The 19,703-nt window shown below is 40.3% G+C and overlaps 1 long non-coding RNA gene across 2 annotated transcripts; it reads right to left on the bottom strand.

The window, feature by feature from the left end:
• Positions 1-17,400: 17,400 nt before the first annotated feature.
• On the bottom strand, positions 17,401-18,220 carry LOC137619217 (uncharacterized). 2 transcript variants are annotated; one of them, XR_011039855.1, is made up of 3 exons: positions 18,108-18,220; positions 17,655-17,745; positions 17,401-17,519 (listed from the first exon to the last, which is right to left on the bottom strand). It is a non-coding gene; the product is annotated as an uncharacterized lncRNA (long non-coding RNA). The 2 variants fall into 2 exon arrangements; XR_011039856.1 differs by lacking the exon at positions 18,108-18,220 and adding an exon at positions 17,872-17,941.
• Positions 18,221-19,703: the final 1,483 nt, after the last annotated feature.

Here is a 19,703-nt window from a genome sequence, read left to right as displayed (position 1 = left end):
TCCAAAGAATTAAACGTTTATTTTGACAGCAAACCATTCAATTTAGAGATTTACTATGTAATTGGAGTTAAAACAACAAGTTGTTCCAGAATGCAGAAAGACCCTACTTCATCCCAACAATTATGGGGGACACCAGGTGGGAACCGGGGTTTTGGGTGGGGGGGGGGGGCATCAAATGATATTTGCAATAAATGAATACTTATCCTTCCACCACCCCTCCCCCTATACCCCTATCTAGCCCTACCGGGGGGGGGGGGGACCTGTGACCCCCCTTAACCCCCCCCCCCTTAAGGCCACAGTGATTTTCAGGGCACTACTGAACCTAATAAACCCACCTAACCTAGCATAGGGGCCCTGTATCCCTACCTAGGCCTACCGGGGGGGGGGGGGGCTCCGCCCCCCTCTGCAACCCCCCCTTAAGGCCACAGTGATTTTCGGGACACTACCGAATCTAATACAACCACATAACCTAGGTCCCTGTACCCCTACCTAGGCCTAGCCCCTGTGACCCCCCCCCTTACAGCCACTACCTAACACATCCATCAAACCAAATCCAAAGTGATAGTACTGCTGTATACATCGTTATACTATCACCATTATAATATACTCTATAAATTAATGAAGCTTACCTTAAACTGTTGGTTCATAAAGATGTGTTGCTGCTTTGAGGAAAACGTGAAGCTGTTGTGAAGGTTCCTTGGCATGCAGGACAATTTTTATTTTGTAAAATTAAATTGTGTCTCTGGCACAAATGCACTAGTTTCTCAACAAATTCATTGTGAGTTAGGAAACAGTCAGGACAAGAAGATGGAATTTCAACTTCTTGTGCAACATGAGATGACGTGCTTTCTATGGTCTCCATGTCTAAGAATGAAATGAAATGGCTGAGTAAGAAAATGTATTGTCGCGCTGTTGTGTTATCGCGCTGTGATTGGCCAAACATGTATGACGTCATAGTGGACAGGCACTGTGATTGGCCAAACGTGTAAGACTTCGTAGTGGACTAGTTTGTGTGCGGATTATAATGGTTACAGGGCTCATTTAAGCAAATACAAGACACAGTCAACAATAACAACAGACTTAGAAAAAATCTGGGAGGAAGATATGAGTAGTGTGAGTTTGATCATCGATATATAAAGAACTAGGCATTTGCGACAGATAATATTTTACACAAAATACTACAAAAGACTTGCTTTACTCGGGAAATATATTATTATAATAGATTTCCCATAATGGATGAAACTGTAATAATACCCCTTACTTTAAAGACGATGTGTTACCTCTGAATGTGTTAGATACGATGGATAGAGAATCAGTGTGTTCTGCTTTACCTGCTGTGGAACTTAAAAGGCTTAGAATAGAAGCTCGTTTAAGAGAAAAAAAAAATAGAGGCTTAAGCTGAGTGTGAGAGAAAAGAAGCAGATTTAGAACGTGAACAATTACAAGCGAGTAGAGAGCCAAAGATAGGGAAGCTCAGATAAAGCTTCATGTAAGCTGAAATTTGAACATTCTACAATGGTAGTTAGGAAAACTCCTCGAAACAATTCACCAAATTTATTATGAACATTTCAGAAAAATAAAAATGCTATAAATGGTCTATTCCAATTGCTTGAAGGTGGTTATATCTAGGGGTAATTTCCAAACTACTTTCAGCTTTTCCAACCTCACCTGTATAAACAATAAAAAGGAATATATCAAAATATAATAAAAGAAAGGAAATTATATAAATTCAATTTGAACAAAGTATATATGAATAAATCGTAAATTGCATATATAATCTATATAAACCTAATAAGCAATTACCGATAATGTTGGAAGTGCTCGCCAATGTAAGAAACAGGGAATTTATCCTCGGACTAAGCCACTTCAATTAAACATATGGATAAATGATATCCTGGAAAATGAAATACATTTCGACATCAAACACTGTCCTGAAGCTATAAATAAAAGCAATATAATTTTGTATAATGTATTCACTATAACATTCACCCTTCGAATTAAATCTAATATAAAGTCTTACCAATAATATAAATAAGAAAGATGAACGCAGGATGATAACCCAGGACGACCTAGCTTCACCAATTATACCTAAGCGAAAGTATTGTAAAAGTATCAAAATTAGTTTAATAGTACACAATATATATATATCTATCAGAGAGTAAGGAATTTATTTTTATATTGGTGCTTTGAAGGCTTAAGGCAACGGATAATGATTACCATAAAACATTACGAAACCCCTAACAATGCTTTATCCATGCAAGCTATGAGACGAGTCGAATGCCCTCGAAGTTTAAAGTTTCATGCCGAAGGAAGCTCAGAGTCCAAATTAAGGGAAGTTAGTTCATGTTGAATAACTTCGTCAATGCGAAAACACTTGGAACTCTCAACCCAAACATGGTATGGTAAAATAGCAGCACAGCACAAATTCAATGATAAAAATCTTGTAGCACGAATCTAGCTGCTCAAATCTTCGTGCCCAAATACTGCCAGTGAAGATATGGACGGTATGGTATGCTAGGCCAGACTTACTTGGGTATATCCATGAACCTCCCAAGTTAAGAGAAAATGGCGTGATTAGAAGGCTTGTTAGCTAATTACTTAGCTCGTAGTAAGCAAGCAGGACTTAGATGGTACCAAGCATATAAATGTAATTTAACTAGTTATTTTAATAGTTTAAGAGAAAAGTCCTCCTTACTTCAATAAATACATATATACATATACTAATAAACAAATGTAAGAAATCTTAATTTCCGTTTAGTCCACGGAAGAGGATGAAGATTTTTCAAAGGTAAAAAATTTTCATCGCTATAAATGAACATATGAAATTAGAGCAACATTTTTCTTGTTCTTTCCTCACTTATCGTAGCAGCTTTTCTTTTAGGCCGCGAGGAAATTTTCTTTCTATCAGCACCAGTTACATTCTTAGTATCAGTATTACAAAATATATCATCAGTAGTATTACTCTCAAGGAAAGGAATTATTTGACTTGCATGTAACTTACTAATCTTTTTAGTTTTCCCTTTCAGTACAGTTACTTGGGTCACCTCTCCCAAATCATTACTTACAACTTTGCGAACTAATCCTAGTGGATAATTACTCCTTTTAGTATGTTCCTCCTTCACAAGAACTACATCTCCTGGCTTTATCAATGCATGTGAAACAGGACGATACCTGTCCTTTCGGTCAATAGCTTGATATAATAAATTACCTAAAAATTCATTATGATAGATATTATTAAGATTTTCTTTAACCTTGCACAACCCCTGGTAACTCCTCTCTATGTCTCTGGAATCAAAATCTGGATCTTGTGGAATGCTCTGCAATTCAGGAATCAAATTTAAAGAAGACAGCTCATACCCTCTGATCAAATGTTCAGGGGTGATTGGTTCAGGAAGAGAATCTTTACTATCATTTCTAACAACTTCCTTAAAAGCTATGGGACGTCTATTAGCGAGATGGATCACATTACATACTAAAAATTCAAAATCCGAATAGGATAAAATGTTATTCTTTATTGCTCCAAAAATTAACCTTTTTACCATTTTAACGCACACCTCAACCATAGATCCCAACTGACTAGCACCTTTGCAATATTGTTGAAAGGAAAGAGGGGCAACATTATTTTCTTCAAAATAAAGCAAAGTTTCTGGATCCCTGATAAATGAGGTGATAATATTAGCTCCGGCTACAAGCTGCGATCCCTGATCACTAATGCATAATTGAGGGATCCCATACTCCAAGCAATGCATCTGAAAAGCTCTTAAAAATTCACTTACATTTAAACTTTTAACTATCTTCATATTAATTGCTCTAGACCACGTACAAGTCAAACATAATAACCATACTTTATGTGTCCCACCACTAACTTTAACTGAAAATGGGCCAAGATAATCTATAAATATATTGGCAAAAGGTACATTAGGTGGATTACAACGGAAATCTCTATAGGAATTCTGATTAAGTTTTATGTTACGACTATTGAACCGACGACAATGAATACACTGCTTCAAAGCTTTCTTAACAGTAGAAAAATGTTTGGGTATGAAATAATTTCTTCTTAATTCTGTCAATACGGCATAACTACCAGAATGAAGTAATTTATCATGAGCATTCATTATAAGTCTTGTGAGATAACTATCATTAGGCAGTAGAATGGGAAATTTGTTATCTTTGTTTAAATACCACTTCTTAAATTTACTTCTTACTCTAAGCAAACCTTGCTCATCAAAAAATATGTTAAACTTTGTCACAATAGAAGGAATGTCTTTATTAGGCACAGAAACTTGTCTGAAATATTCAAAAACGTCAGGAAAATATTTCTTCTGCTCACAAGATATCAATAAATTAATGGCTTGAGCAAAGTAGGGAGTACTAGAATCATCATTATCACACTTCAACCCTGCTCTAACTTTCCATTTCTGGACACACATCAAAACTCTCCGATATACTAGCATGAGTCTCCTAAAACTGGAAAACTTGTTAATATCAATGAGAGGCTCCGCACTGGACAAAAGCACAGAAAGACCATGAGAACAATTGCTCTCTTCACCAATTTCAAATGCTGGTATTATGACCGATAGCTCTGGAATATTGGTTTCATCCAAACTTGGTCCTGAAAAATAATTTGAATTCATAAGCTGATTATACGACATACATCTTGTCACCAAATCTGCAGGATTTGCCTTACCAGAAACAAATTTAAAAGTAACAGGAAACATTTCACACTTTCTCTGAATATTATGAATCCTGTTGCGAACAAATGTTGTGTGTTTATTCATTTTATCTAGTTTAGATGAAGATGCATTAAGCCAATGTAAAGCACAAATGGAATCTGTATATAAAGTTATATTCACAATCAGTAGAGGCTTCATGCAATGTGACCCAGACAAGTCATTGAAAATTTCCATAGCACATTCTACTCCAAAACTTATTGCATTTAACTTAAGGGCTGGCATCGACTTGCCATCTAGCTGTTCATTAACTAATCTATTCTTGGCATGAACGAAGCTAAGCTTATCAGTTTCCTTATGAAGCAAATAAAGGACACATCCATATATATCACGACTGGCATCAGTAAACACTATAATACTATTTTTGGGCTCAAGCCATGTCGTCCTGATGGAAGTTCCTATAGGGTAGCTTCCTAGGGTATATTACAACTACGGCGATATTCCCAGAGAATTTACCTTAAGGTACCAGAATTCTAACTCCTGGAGCGAATATCCCTCATGAAAGGGATATCGCGACATATCAGAGGACGTATCCTTGACACGCCACATGGCAATCTGCACCCCAAACAGAGATTACGTATCGAGGGGTCAATTGGTAAGAAACGAAATCGGGAAAGAAAAGGGGGGAGCCGCTTCCAAGGCTCCCTATTCTCCCGTTTCGTAAGCGTGCCTGGCGCCAATGTTGGCGCCATCTGTATTCCTTTTTGCGTAGCTTAACAACTCGGTGTTTTTTCCTGTGTTTCTCGCAAATCTTGGATTTATTCTATTTTTCATGGCTTCTCCAACTTCGTCGGCCTCTGATAAGTTGAGTACCATGTCTTTTATGTATAAATGTAGGCTCTTGGTAAATTTTTAAGTGATTAATAGGATTAATCTTTGTTACAAGAGCCGTAGCCTACCGGAGGCGTCATGGACGCTGTCGCTCGCTAGGTATAAGTTTAGTTAGCCAGAGCGACATTCCCGGTTGTTTTGCTTTAATAAATTTTAGCTATTTAGCGTTACATAGGATTTCCTTTCGTGCTTTAGTATTATTTTGGCGAGGTATTCGCCAATTTTGGCCTACGCTAGGCCATGTAGCCTAGTCGTTTGGTCCTAGTACTTCATGCATGATTTTGGTTTTTCCGAGTGTATTAAAATTTTATTGAAGCTTTAGGCTGTTTTTTATACATTTAAGATTATGTTGAATATTTCCAAGATAGTATACGAGTGAGTTTCGGTGATTTAGGTAATCGATTCTCTTGGTGCCTAAGATAAGTTGCTTATGGAGCCTTATCATACTTTCTCATACTCCCCGGTTGCTTTCTTTTCTTCGGAGAAGGTATGAAATCCCTTTCCCTCTGTTTAAGCCTTGGGCTTATCCCTAAGTGGTTTACCTGAATTAACTTTCAATAAAACTATACTGGGGTGTTACTGTACCTTCCTGTTCCAGAAAGTCTGGTTTCAGAGAGGGACAGAACAACAGAGTTTTTAGTCTGAGTCTGTGTTTGTCTGGCTTGGGGTAGAGTCTCCCTCGCTGGCCTGACACAGACATAGGAGGCTTAGCCTCCTTAGGTCACTACCGAAGGTTTCTGTACGAGATGATTCCTTCTTTTGTGACCTACCAGACTAGTCCTTGTTGCTGTTCTCGGGGGAGGATAAGATTCTTTCCCTGGGAGTAGCAACACCTTCCTTGCTTTGGTTCTCTGGGAGCTGGCAAGTATTGCTGGCCTCCCTCCTTGGATCTCCCTTAGGCTAAGATGAGTTTTCTTGGCTGCGGGTGATCCTTCACTAAAGCAAGGTTGGTAGGACCCTCTTTTGTCCCTTCCCCCTCTATCTCCGTAATGGCCTAGCCATTACAGTACTGTACGTCATTCTACATCTGGACCTAGGATAGGTAAGGATGTGGAATTGACTCAGTCCCTTGTCGGCCGGCAGAGCTGCCGGCCGGCAAGGGTCTTCTGCTTTGAGTGCTGCCCGGACCTCCCTTGGTCCCTCATCCATGCCTGCCTGTAGAACCAGACGGCATTGGTCAGGAAGCCTGAATTAGATTCTCCCCTTCCTTATATGCACTCTTTCGGATTGCCGGGCTTGGAGGTAGTGTACGCTCTTATCCCGGCATCCATTCTGTTTTTCTTCTAGTGCTGTACGCGACCCGGCTGCCGGCCTATGAGGCCGGCAGCCGGGCAGTCGTAGTCCTCTGGTTCTTTTGCTGCTGGCTGGCATCGTTTGTGTACCTTTGCCGGCCGGCTTATGTCAGCCCTTGTCTGCCGGTCGCCAAGAGTGTGGCCGGCAGCCAGGTACTACCTTGTGTAGTTGCCGGCCGGCAGTCATTGCCGGCCGACATTGGCTGTTGCCGGCCGGCAGTTACTGCCGGACGGCAGTTACTGCCGGCCGGCACATGGATTTGAACCAGCGTTCTGCCGCCTTATAGCTGTTAAGTAGTATACTTTAAAGCTAGTTATGGTGTGTGCCGGCCGGCAAGTGCCGGCCGGCACATAACCTCCTATACTGTACCAGTATTCTTCAGTATAACATATACTGTAAGAAGAAAACTATAGGATAAGTTTTGGTACAGCACTGTGTGTTCTAATACTTTTGTGTTGTCTTGCACAGCCCTTTGCTGTTGCCCTACAGATAAGAAAGTGAGTTCTTTCTTGTCTATTATCCAGGATTTTAAAATCATTGCTTAGGTGTGAGCTCCACCTGTTTCCTCTGGAAACTTTGCATTGGTTATTCTAGAAGAGATTAACCATTCGATTTTATTATCTGGAAGGCTGCAACAATTGGTTGTGAAGGAAACACAAGTGTGTGTCTTTCCTTTCTGAATTGTTATGCTATACTATGCATATCCAGTGATACATAGTTCACTTGATACTCATGGAAATTTCTTCTCTTTACAGGAGGACCCTCCGAAGTGCGGAAGTGTTTTCTGCAACGTCCGCAGTAAGAACCTCTGCGGACATGAATTTTGTAGGAGGCACGCAGCATGCGCTGTCTCCAAGGGTGATCTCCAGTATTGGGACCCTCAGGTATGTACCGTGTGCACCAACCTGATTACTAAGGCTTTTGATTCCCCTAGGACGGCGGAATCAAGGGATATAGCGAGGGAGAAGCTTCGTACCTGGGTAAGGGGCTTCCAGAAGAACACCTCTGGACCTTATCTTCCAAGTGAGAAAATGAGGGCGTATCTTTTCCCTAGGGCATCAGCAGATGCAGTGATTCCCCAGCCTCAAGAGGAGATCCCCCAAGTTCAGATCCAGGTGGATGCTGAAGTCGCGGTCGCTATGCAAGACATCCAGTTGGATGACAGGATGTCTGACGTGGACGAGCGTCTGGAGGAAGACCTCCTGGCAGAAGCCCAGGATGAAGTTCAAGCCCCAGAAGTGGTAGAGGAAGAGGTCGACGAGGTGTCGGCTACTCCGGTTCAGATCCCGGAGCCTATTCCCTCAACATCGGCCGGTCTCCCAGTAGAGCTGGGACAGGCCCTCTCCTCCATTGTTGGAATGATCCAACAAATGCAGAAGGAGAATCAGAAGGCGGCTGCAATGGAACTGCAGATACAGAGGCTTGCAGCATCACATGGGCCCCAGAAAAGGCTTAATGTGAAAGACCTTCCCTTGTGCTCAGATGCTAACCCATGGAGGTATGCTGAGCACATGCCGATGACGACTGGAAAGATCGTCATGTCGGATAAGTTGGGTTCAGTTCCCCTAGATGAGGTGGAATTCTGGCCCAGCAAGGCGTCATATCAAGACTGTTATGTCCGGCTGAGGAAGGAATCAGCTTCAAAGGAGGAGACAGAGCCGAAGGAGGTCATAGTGATGGACCATGCTAAGGCTCAAGCTTTGCTTTCATCCTTGATGAAAGAGAGGGGCTTCTCGAACTCAAAGGTAGCTGCATTGAGTAAGAAGCTCCCTTCCTTTGTGTCCTCTCCTGCTAGAGCCTTCTACTTTTTACAGAAAGGGTTTGCGGCTGTACTAAAAGCAGTCGAGGCCGGCAAGTCTTGCCCCTCCCTGGAGGAGTGTAAACCCTTGTCGCTGGCCCTGCCTATGGACCACAAAGACTGGAAGGACGTCCATCTTACGTTCTCAGTTGGGAAGTCGGAGGCTGATATTGCCGGACGTCAGTTCAGCGAGGACCTCCCTAAGCTGTCTGACTTTCTTTTGCGGAGAGAGTTCGAGACAAAAGAAAGACTGGCTGCCTCAATGTCTCTTCAGACTACCCTTGAGGCGATGGCAAGTGACCCCAAGGCCCATGAAATGTTCATGGTAGTGGCCAAGACTCATCTGGCCACAGTGACGAAGGACCTTTATGGCTTCGTCAAGGCGAGGAGAGCTTGTAGGGAGTTCGTGTTCACCTCGGCTACGGTGAGGCACGAGCCAAGGAAACTAATCTCCTCCAACATTTGGGGCAAAGACCTTTTCCCTACCGATTGTTGATAAGGCCGCCTTGGAGAATAAAAACCTCCAGAAGTGGGGCCTGGCTATCAAAAGAAAGTCTTCCCCGGATGAGGGTCCTCAACCAAAGAGGAAGACTATGAGGACAAGGCTACCGTCTCGGCCAGCCAAGCCTCTTAGACAGCAACAGCAACTGCAATTGCCATTGCAGCAACAGCAACTGCAATTGCCATTGCCTTCAGTGCCCCAGATGGTGGCACAAACCCCGACCACATTTCAGTGGGTACCCCAGGCTGTGTCGACAAAGTCCACGGCATTCACCCCAACGTTCGAAGGGCAGTCTACTTCCTTTCGAGCAAAGCCTAGAGGAGCAGCCAGAGGCTCGTCTAGGCGCCCCTCAAGGGGAAGGGGATTCAGGGGTGGTCGTGGTCAGGGAGGCAAGACCTCAGGACGGCAGTCAAAGTGAGATGATGCCGGTAGGAGGGAGACTTCAGAAATTTCGGGATCGGTGGACCTTCGATCCCTGGGCCCACAGCCTACTCAAGAATGGACTGGGCTGGAGCTGGTACAGCACTCCACCCCCGTGCCCTCGGTTTTTTCAGCACTCCACCCTCGTTCTGGAGGAGTACGTTCAAGAACTGTTGGAGAAAAAAGTGATCCAAAGGGTGAAGTCCATCAAATTCCAAGGGAGGCTGTTTTGTGTTCCCAAGAAGGACTCGGAAAAGCTCAGAGTCATTCTGGACTTGTCGCCACTCAACAAGTTCATAGTGAATTGCAAATTCAAGATGCTAACACTGCAACACAAGGACCTTACTGCCCAAGAGGGCATATTCCGTCTCTATAGACTTGTCAGACGCCTATTGGCACGTTCCAATCAACCGTCGACTCTCCCCCTACCTAGGGTTCAGGCTACAACGAAGACTATACGCCTTCAGAGCCATGCCATTCGGGCTAAATATAGCCCCAAGGATTTTCACGAAGCTTGCGAGCGTAGCTCTCAAACAATTACGCCTAAAGGGAATTCAGGTAGTAGCCTACCTGGACGACTGGCTGGTGTGGGCAGCATCCGAGACAGAATGCTTGCAAGCTTCCAGTCAAGTGATCCAGTTCCTAGAGTACCTAGGCTTCAAGATCAACAGAAAAAAGTCTCGACTTTCTCCATCTCAAAAGTTCCAGTGGCTGGGAATCCACTGGGACCTAATGTCACACCGTTTCTCCATCCCGGCGAAGAAAAGGAAGGAGATTGCGGGTTTTATCAAGAGACTTCTAGATTCCGAAAGGATATCAAGACGCAAACAGGAGAGGGTACTGGGCTCTCTCCAGTTTGCTTCGGTGACAGACCCAGTGCTAAGAGCACAGCTAAAGGATGCAACCGGAGTTTGGAGAAGTTATGCATCAAACGCGCGAAGAGATCTGAGAAGACCAGTTCCGCTTCAGCTACGTACTCTTCTCAGGCCTTGGTCCCAAGCCAGACATCTAAAGAAGTCGGTTCTTCTTCAGCCACCTCCCCCATCGGTGACGATTCACTCAGACGCCTCGAAGGAGGGATGGGGAGGTCACTCTCATCGGAAAAAAGTCCAGGGGACTTGGTCCAAGCTATTCAAGACCTTTCACATAAACTTTCTAGAAGCTATGGCAGTGCTCCTTACCTTAAAGAAAGTCTCCCCGCGTCACTTGATCCACATAAGGTTGGTGATGGACAGCGAGGTAGTTGTGAGATGCTTGAATCGACAAGGATCGAGGTCACCACCTCTCAACCAGGTGATGTTGGCCATCTTCCGATTAGCAGAAAAGAAGAAGTGGTACCTGTCGGCAGTTCACCTTCAAGGAATCCGCAATGTGACAGCGGACGCTCTATCCAGGTTCATACCGATAGAGTCGGAATGGTCCTTAGACGCAGGATCATTCTCCTTCATTCTGAATCAAGTCCCTGAACTGCAGATAGACCTCTTTGCGACGAAAGACAACAAGAAGTTGCCCCTGTACGTGTCCCCGTACGAGGACCCCTTAGCGGAAGCAGTGGACGCGATGTCCCTCGACTGGAACAGATGGTCCAGGATTTATCTGTTCCCTCCTCACAACCTTCTGTTGAGGGTCCTCAACAAACTGAGATCCTTCAAGGGGGTAGCGGCAATAGTGGCCCACAAGTGGCCGAACAGCGTGTGGTTCCCCCTGGCATTGGAACTACGGCTGAAGTTTGTACCGCTACCAGATCCAGTTCTGACCCAGCGAGTCCAGAAGTCAACTGTCTGCGCTTCATTACAGAAAACCCGGACCCTGCAGCTCATGATTTTCTCTCCCAAGCGGTGAGAAAGCGTTTCGGGATTTCGAAAGCCAGCATAGACTTCTTAGAGGAATATAAGTGCAAATCTACTAGAAGGCAATATGAGTCATCTTGGAGAAAATGGGTGGCCTTTGTCAAGGCGAAGAATCAGCAGGAGATCTCGACAGACTTCTGCTTATATTTCTTCATCCACCTCCATGGTCAAGAGTTGGCAGCTAACACGATTTCAGCGTGTAAGTCTGCTTTGACAAGACCCATTCTATATGCCTTCCAGGTCGACCTAGGTAAAGAGATCTTTAATAAAGTTCCGAAAGCCTGCGCTAGGCTCAGACCTTCAGCACCTCCAAAGCCCATTTCATGGTCTTTAGACAAAGTTCTTCATTTCGCTTCTCTGTTGAGCAATGAGGAGTGTGCGTTAAAGGATTTGACACAAAAAGTTATTTTCCTATTTGCACTCGCGTCCGGGGCTAGGGTTAGTGAGATTGTAGCCCTCTCGAGAGAGGCAGGTCGTGTTCAGTTCCTGGATGGGGGAGAACTGAACCTGTTTCCGGATCCTACGTTTCTCGCCAAGAATGAGTTACCCACCAACAGGTGGGGTCCCTGGAAAATCTGCCCTCTGAAAGAAGATGCATCTCTATGTCCAGTAGAATGCCTAAAGGTCTAATTTTATAGAACTTCAGACTTCAAGGGTGGTCAACTATTCAGGGGAGAAACATCAGGCTCAAATTTATCTCTGAATCAACTCATAGCGAAAATCACATATTTTATTCGCAGAGCGGATCCTGACAGTACACCCGCAGGTCACGATCCGAGGAAAGTTGCCTCATCCTTAAATTTCTTTAATTGTATGGATTTTGAACATCTCCGTTCATACACTGGGTGGAAGTCTTCCAGAGTGTTCTTTCGCCACTATGTGAAGCAAGTAGAGGAACTAAAGAGATCTGTGGTAGCAGTGGGTCGCGTCGTTAACCCTACTGTTTAACTCTGCGAGGAACAGTGGTTTTAATTGGGACGATTAATTCCAGGGTGATTGTGTAGTTACATACTGTATTACAAACTAAGTGAGGGCACTGAGTTGCCCACGTAGACTGTTCCATTTCCAAAGGTGAACCTAGCATAAGTGCAGACATGTGTGCCGAGCGTTTCTAATGCTAATGTGATTGATTTGTTATACAGACTTTTATGACTTTGATACCTCGGTATCTTAAAAGTGGCATTTAATGTTTTTTCTTTCAGATAAACAAGTTCTGTTTACTATCAGACTTATGCTTAAAGTTTTGGGTTATCCTCTTCTTATATATATATATATATATATATATATATATATATATATATATATATATATATATATATATATATATATATATATATATATATATATATATATATATATATATATATATATATATATATATATATATATATATATAATTGTTGCTAACCTGTCTATTTGTTGTCTGTCAATAAACTTGTTCTTGAGAACCTTGCGTCTCCTTCACCTGTGTCAATTTATTGGTATAATTGAGCATTCATTCTATGTACCTTATCTGGGATAATTCTAATAGAATTGTTCCTTTATGCAAGCTATGTTGCATTGGTTTATGCTTTCCCTTAACGGGAGGACTCCGTCCCATAAGGGGACGGTCGCGGTTTTACAAGTTTCCTCCTATGTGGATATAAACCTTTGTCCAATACAAGTATTGTGCGGAGAACTGGTCGATATTTCCTATTGACGCAGTGGGTCTTTACAAACTATGCTTTACTTAATATAGGGTGAGACCACTATATTAGCTTGCCTGGTATTCATACATAGGTATATGTAGGCCTACTCTTCGAGACTTTTCCAGAGTCTAGTAGGACTCTTCCCTGTAGGGGGCAGGAAGCTCTAACATGGTTTATAGTTAGTTGAAAAGATGTATAACGGTAACATGTTAGGTCTCTAGGTCTAGTCGACCGGGGAAAAATTACCTCCGGGGAGTACGGCACGTTCTGAGAATCCACAGATACAGTAATGCTCTGGTATACTTCCATCAGGACGACATGGCTTGAGCCCAAAAAACGGATTTTGAGCGAAGTGAAAAATCTCTTTTTGGGTGAGATGGCCATGTCATCCTGATGGACCCGCCCTTCCCTTTCTATGAAAGGGCTGTAGGACCCCTCCCTACATACAGTATCTGTAGCACCTCGTGTACGCTACAAGGAATACAGATGGCGCCAGGATTGGCGCCAGGCACGCTTACGAAACGGGAGAATAGGGAGCCTTGGGAGCGGCTCCCCCCTTTTCTTTCCCGATTTCATTTCTTGCCAATTGACCCCTCGATACGTAATCTCTGTTTGGGGTGCAGATTGCCATGTGGCGTGTCAAGAATACGTCCTCTGATATGTCGCGATATCCCTTTCATGAGGGATATTCGCTCTAGGAGTTAGAATTCTGGTACCTTAAGGTAAGTTCTCTGGGAATATCGCCGTAGTTGTAATATTCCCTAGGAAGCTACCCTATAGGAACTTCCATCAGGACGACATGGCCATCTCACCCAAAAATAGATTTTTCGCTTCGCTCAAAATCCGTTATTTACCATTATGAGGACCAACAAATCTAGATTTACGTAAAGGTGCTGCTCTGTTACACTGCTTTGAAATATTTTGCCATTCCTTTTTCAACTCCTGAGATAGTATTTGATCCCATCCAAGTTTCTTTCGACACTGTAATTTATGCATAAATAATCTACACCTGTTAAATAATGGCATATTAGATCCAAAGATATCGAACTGGGAAGCAATAGTTTGCAATATGGACCTTTTAGTCTTAGCTTCAGCATTTAGATTAATGGGCTTTGTAAATATCTCATCAGAGTACCTATCCCATGTTAGACCGAACAGTTTATTTATTTCAGGAGTGACTACTTTATTCTCTACATCAATTACATCCTGTAAATCCCTATCATTAGTGACAATCTGTTGAATCTTGAAATTGTATGGCTCAAAAATACATGGAATCTGTTTATAAGCCCAATATAAACTCTCTGAATCATTGAAAGTTACAGCTCCATTATCCATATATGTAAGTGAATATATTGAATGCTTCAATTCAGACAACATTGACTGGTCAGATGCTTGTGCAACTAATATGTAATACAGAGATATCATAAGTAAAAATGGGCTGCATCTTAATCCAAACGGAAGTCTAACATTCTTAAATGCAACCAAGGAAAAATCTCCCTTACTAACATTCTTGTACCAGTAAAACAGTAATCTAGCTTGGTCAGCTTCACTTAAAGCAAGCATATTAAACGCCTTCTGCAAATCAAAAACTAACAAATTCTTATCAAACCGTAAATTAAGGAAAGATGATGATAATTTCTGATTCAAAATAGGTCCTGAAAACATACACTGGTTATGTGATAACGATGTTCTTTTAGAAGATTCCTTAAGATTAGAAAAAAACACTATCCTACATTTAGTCGACTCTCTGTCTGGCTTAAAAATAGGCATATGAGGCAAAAAAGAGAAGTATGGATGTTCAGCCTTGTAAACCTCTAAATCACATATTGGCTCAATGATATCCAACTTAATCTGCTCTTTAAAAGTTTGATCAACTAATTGTAAATGACCTTCATTCTTCCTGAGCTTCTTAAAGTTTGACTTAAGTATGAGCTTAGATAACACCTCATTTTTAGAAAGTAAATGAGACACTTTGGTATTCCATGACAAAGGAACTTCTATCCTTCCATCAGATCTTCTACTAATCTGTTTTAAAGTAAATTCAGTTAACTTTTCGTCAAAGTCTGTTTTAGTTTCACAATAATTCGTTTGATCATAATTCAAGAAATACTTGCACTTAGATTCGAGAATCTGATCAATGGCACGCTGCAATTGTCCCTCCAAAATATCACCCTTATCATTAAGGACTGAAAAAATGTATTAGTAGTAAACCCTGATAGGCAATTCTCTTCCAAAATATCAACACTATTGCTAAGAAAAAATGAATTGCTATAAACATGGATATTAGAACAATTAGCTTCCTTACTTACTGATAAACAAGCTCCCAATCCCCCATCTGTACCTCTGAAATTGGCAAGCAAAGCTTCAATATTACCAGTGAGCATTATTCTTACCTTAGATTCAATGTACACAGAGGGACTCGCATTACCAATCACTATCTCTTTTCCCGTTAAGCAACTGAAAGAATCTGTGCCCAGCAAAAGATGCACATTATCAATTTTCCTCAAATTACTATTCAACAATTTATCAGCAAGAACTAACCCTTTACTGTGCACAGCTTCAACAAGTTCATCAATAAAGGGTAACTCCAAATTAATGCTTATCTCCGGAACCACAATTGCCGAAATATGCTCCACTGAATCTCCAATCCTAAGAGGCATCTTAATAACTTTAGTACAGTACTTTTTACTCTCATTAAATCCCTTGACAGTGAGCTCAATGTTTGAGTGAACAATTTTAAACTTTCGTGAATTGGCTAATCTAGCAGACACAAATGTACTCTGAGAACCGCTGTCCTTCAAACCCCTATAGACACTATCATTGCCCTCAAAAGAAAAAGTAAATGTGGGCAATATGGAATTTGTCGAGTACTGGTGTGTTACAGCAACTCGACTGCTAGCCTCCTGTTTGGCATTAGAATTATGTTTATTAGTCCGAGATGATCCATCCCTTGCAGATTCTGACACACAAAGGTAACTCATGTGATAACCATTACAATTTATGCAATCTTTTTAAACCTAAACCTACACTCGCTAGACATATGGTTTAACATTCCACATTTTACACAACCTCCGAAAGACTCAATTATGTGAACTTTTTCTGCAGGAGTAGAGAATTTCTGACATTTATTAACATAATGATTAGTTTCCTTCCTATCACTTCTACTACAAAGGAGACAGTTTGGTACAGAAGATTTACTTTCCATTACTCTAGTTTTAACGGCCAAACTATCAGTACTGTCTTTAACAGGAGTATTTCTGAACTTATTTCTAAACTTAATCTCTTGAGGAGTTTTACCTTTAGTATTTTCGTACCTCTCACTAGCATTAAAAAAATTATCAAGAATATCATCCAAAGAGGGGTGAGTTTTCGTGGTGATTTGAACTAAGTGACTCTTGAAATTATCATTAATACCACGCCAAGCAAAAAACCTTGTAAACTCATTAGCATCAATTTTTAACGTCCTAACAGCCTCACAAATAGTTCTCAGATTTGAGATAAATATGAAAGGATCATCCTTCTCTCAAAGCTTAAGATTCAACAATTTCTGGATGGTAGAATTTATTCTAGCTTCTTTAGAAGCAGAAGCTGAAACCAAGAACTCTTGGCATCTTTATAAGATTGCTTGTCAGCTTCTAAGCTATACAACAAATACTTAGCCCTACCATCTATTTGCTGTTTTAGTAAAAGCAACAAATCCCTATCTGGATAACTAAATGCACTGGTTGTGTTTTCAAACTCGGTTATGAACCTTAAAAAATCTTCCCCTTCTCTACTACTAAATTTTGGAAGAGGAGCTGTGGGCTGCTTAAGCAAGCTTCTAGCAGTATCAGTTACATTAGAACAAGGATTTGCAGAAACATCAAGCAAGGGCAATAACCTTTCAATTTTATCCAAATAATCTTGATATGAATTTAATTCCGTTTCCAAATCAGCCTCAACTACAGTTTCTCTATCAAAAATTTTCTCAGCTAGAATCTTACTATCGAGATCAGACAACTTTTCAGAAGCATTAAAGGAATCATAATTATTAACATTATTAAAACATTCAGTGACCTTTTTCCTAACAGTCTTCCGCTGACCCACAAATATCTGTAACTTATTCATATTTAACAAATATAACGAACTAGAAAAGAAAATTAATTATTGGACTCTGAGCAACCCCTAAACACAAGAATTTTACTCCGGCAAATTCAGCAGTCTCCATCAAAGCCCCACGTTGGGCGCCATAAGCTGATATTTGAACATTCTACAATGGTAGTTAAGAAAACTCTTCAAAATAATTCACCAAATTTATTATAAACATTTCAGAGAAGTAAAAATGCTATAAATTGTCTAATTCGATTGCTTGAAGGTGGTTATATCTAGGGGTAATTTCCAAACTACTTTCAGCTTTTCCAACCTCACCTGTATAAACAACAAAAAGGAATATATAAAGATATAATAAAAGAAAGGAAATTATATAAATTCAATTTGAACAAAGTATATATGAATAAATCGTATATTGCATATATAATCTATATAAACCTAATAAGCAATTACCGATAATGTTGGAAGTGCTCGCCAATGTAAGAAACAGGGAATTTATCCTCGGACTAAGCCACTTCAATTAAACATATGGATAAATGATATCCTGGAAAATGAAATACATTTCGACATCAAACACTGTCCTGAAGCTATAAATAAAAGCAATATAATTTTGTATAATGTATTCACTATAACATTCACCCTTCGAATTAAATCTAATATAAAGTCTTACCAATAATATAAATAAGAAAGATGAACGCAGGATGATAACCCAGGACGACCTAGCTTCACCAATTATATCTAAGCGAAAGTATTGTAAAAGTATCAAAATTAGTTTAATAGTATACAATATATATATCTATCAGAGAGGAAGGAATTTATTTTTATATTGGTGCTTTGAAGGCTTAAGGCAACGGATAATGATTACCATAAAACATTACGAAACCCCTAACAATGCTTGGTTCTCACCTTTATCCATGCAAGCTATGAGACGAGTCGAATGCCCTCGAAGTTTAAAGTTTCATGCCGAAGGAAGCTCAGAGTCCAAATTAAGGGAAGTTAGTTCATGTTGAATAACTTCGTCAATGCGAAAACACTTGGAACTCTCAACCCAAACATGGGTCGGTAAAATAGCAGCACAGCACAAATTCAATGATAAAAATCTTGTAGCACGAATCTAGCAGCTCAAATCTTCGTGCCCAAATACTGCCAGTGAAGATATGGACGGTAAGGTTTGCTAGGCCAGACTTACTTGGGTATATCCATGAACCTCCCAAGTAAAGAGAAAATGGCGTAATTAGAAAGCTTGTTAGCTAATTACTTAGCTCGTAGTAAGCAAGCAGGACTTTATATATATATATATATATATATATATATATATATATATATATATATATATATATATATATATATATATATATATATATATATATATAGATAGATAGATAGATAGATAGATAGATACACAGTATATCCACGATTATTGGAGTCCATTCAATCTTGTACAACAAATAAAAATTTTTCCGCAATGCGTATTTGGATTCCATACGTAAATCTCTCTCTCTCTCTTTCTCTCTCTCTCTCTCTCTCTCTCTCTCTCTCTCTCTCTCTCTCTCTGCTTTATATGATTTTATCATTGAAATTTGAGAAAAAAAGTGATTGTAAGCCAGGGTGGTCAAACTATGTATTTCTGTCTCTCTGTTGATTGGAGATCATTCAAACATCGAACTCTCTTTATCAGTCGAAGTTTTGTCTCTTTAAAAATAAATGACTGAGGAAGATCAAAAGTAAATGAGAAATCTTTCTTTCTGAGGAAGATTTAATGAAAACAAATACCTCATTTTAACCCTGGATAGGTACGCTCCTCGGACACCCCTTTAAGGGTATACTCGGACGCGAACGACCCCGACGCCAAAAAATTTCTTGAAAAATCAGTTTTTGCAGTAACCTCCTTTTTTCTTTTGCCAAAAAAAACTTCAATGAATGCTGAAAACAACTGTAAAGATAAATACTACTCATCTGCAGAAAAACTATTTATTATAAATATTTTAAAAAATTAAGTAGAAAAAAAAGACCTGACATAAAAATTCCTAAAAAAAAGTTTATACATATATACACAAATCCTTTTAGGAATTGATTCTTGAATGTTTAGGACACATCTTGATGTATTTTGGATGAAGTCAGACCCATGGAGGTGAAGATCTGAAATGAGAAAAAAAGGGTAACTTTTTTTGGCCAAAAAAATTTGTCCAAATTTCATGAATTTTTTTGGGTACCCAAATGAAATAGGAAGTGGCTAATTTTTCTAGGAATAAACATATGTTATCCTAAAATAGAAATATGTAAAAAAATCTTCATTATTTTGTAAATTACATTTATATCAGGGGCCATATCTAAAGGTAATTTTTTGAGTACTTAGAAATTTCGTAAAAAAATACATATATTTAATATATAATATGATATTTATGCAGGTAAAAATATACCAAAATATCACAAATTCTATAGGGAACAAGGATATATATAGATAGGGCAGCTTACGCTTCGGATATGTCCACAAAATGGCCG

Source organism: Palaemon carinicauda, chromosome 25 (assembly GCF_036898095.1).
Source record: "Palaemon carinicauda isolate YSFRI2023 chromosome 25, ASM3689809v2, whole genome shotgun sequence".
Classification (NCBI taxonomy): domain Eukaryota; kingdom Metazoa; phylum Arthropoda; class Malacostraca; order Decapoda; family Palaemonidae; genus Palaemon; species Palaemon carinicauda.
Note: the sequence above shows the minus strand (reverse complement) of the source record. Positions and strands in the feature narration are given on the sequence as shown.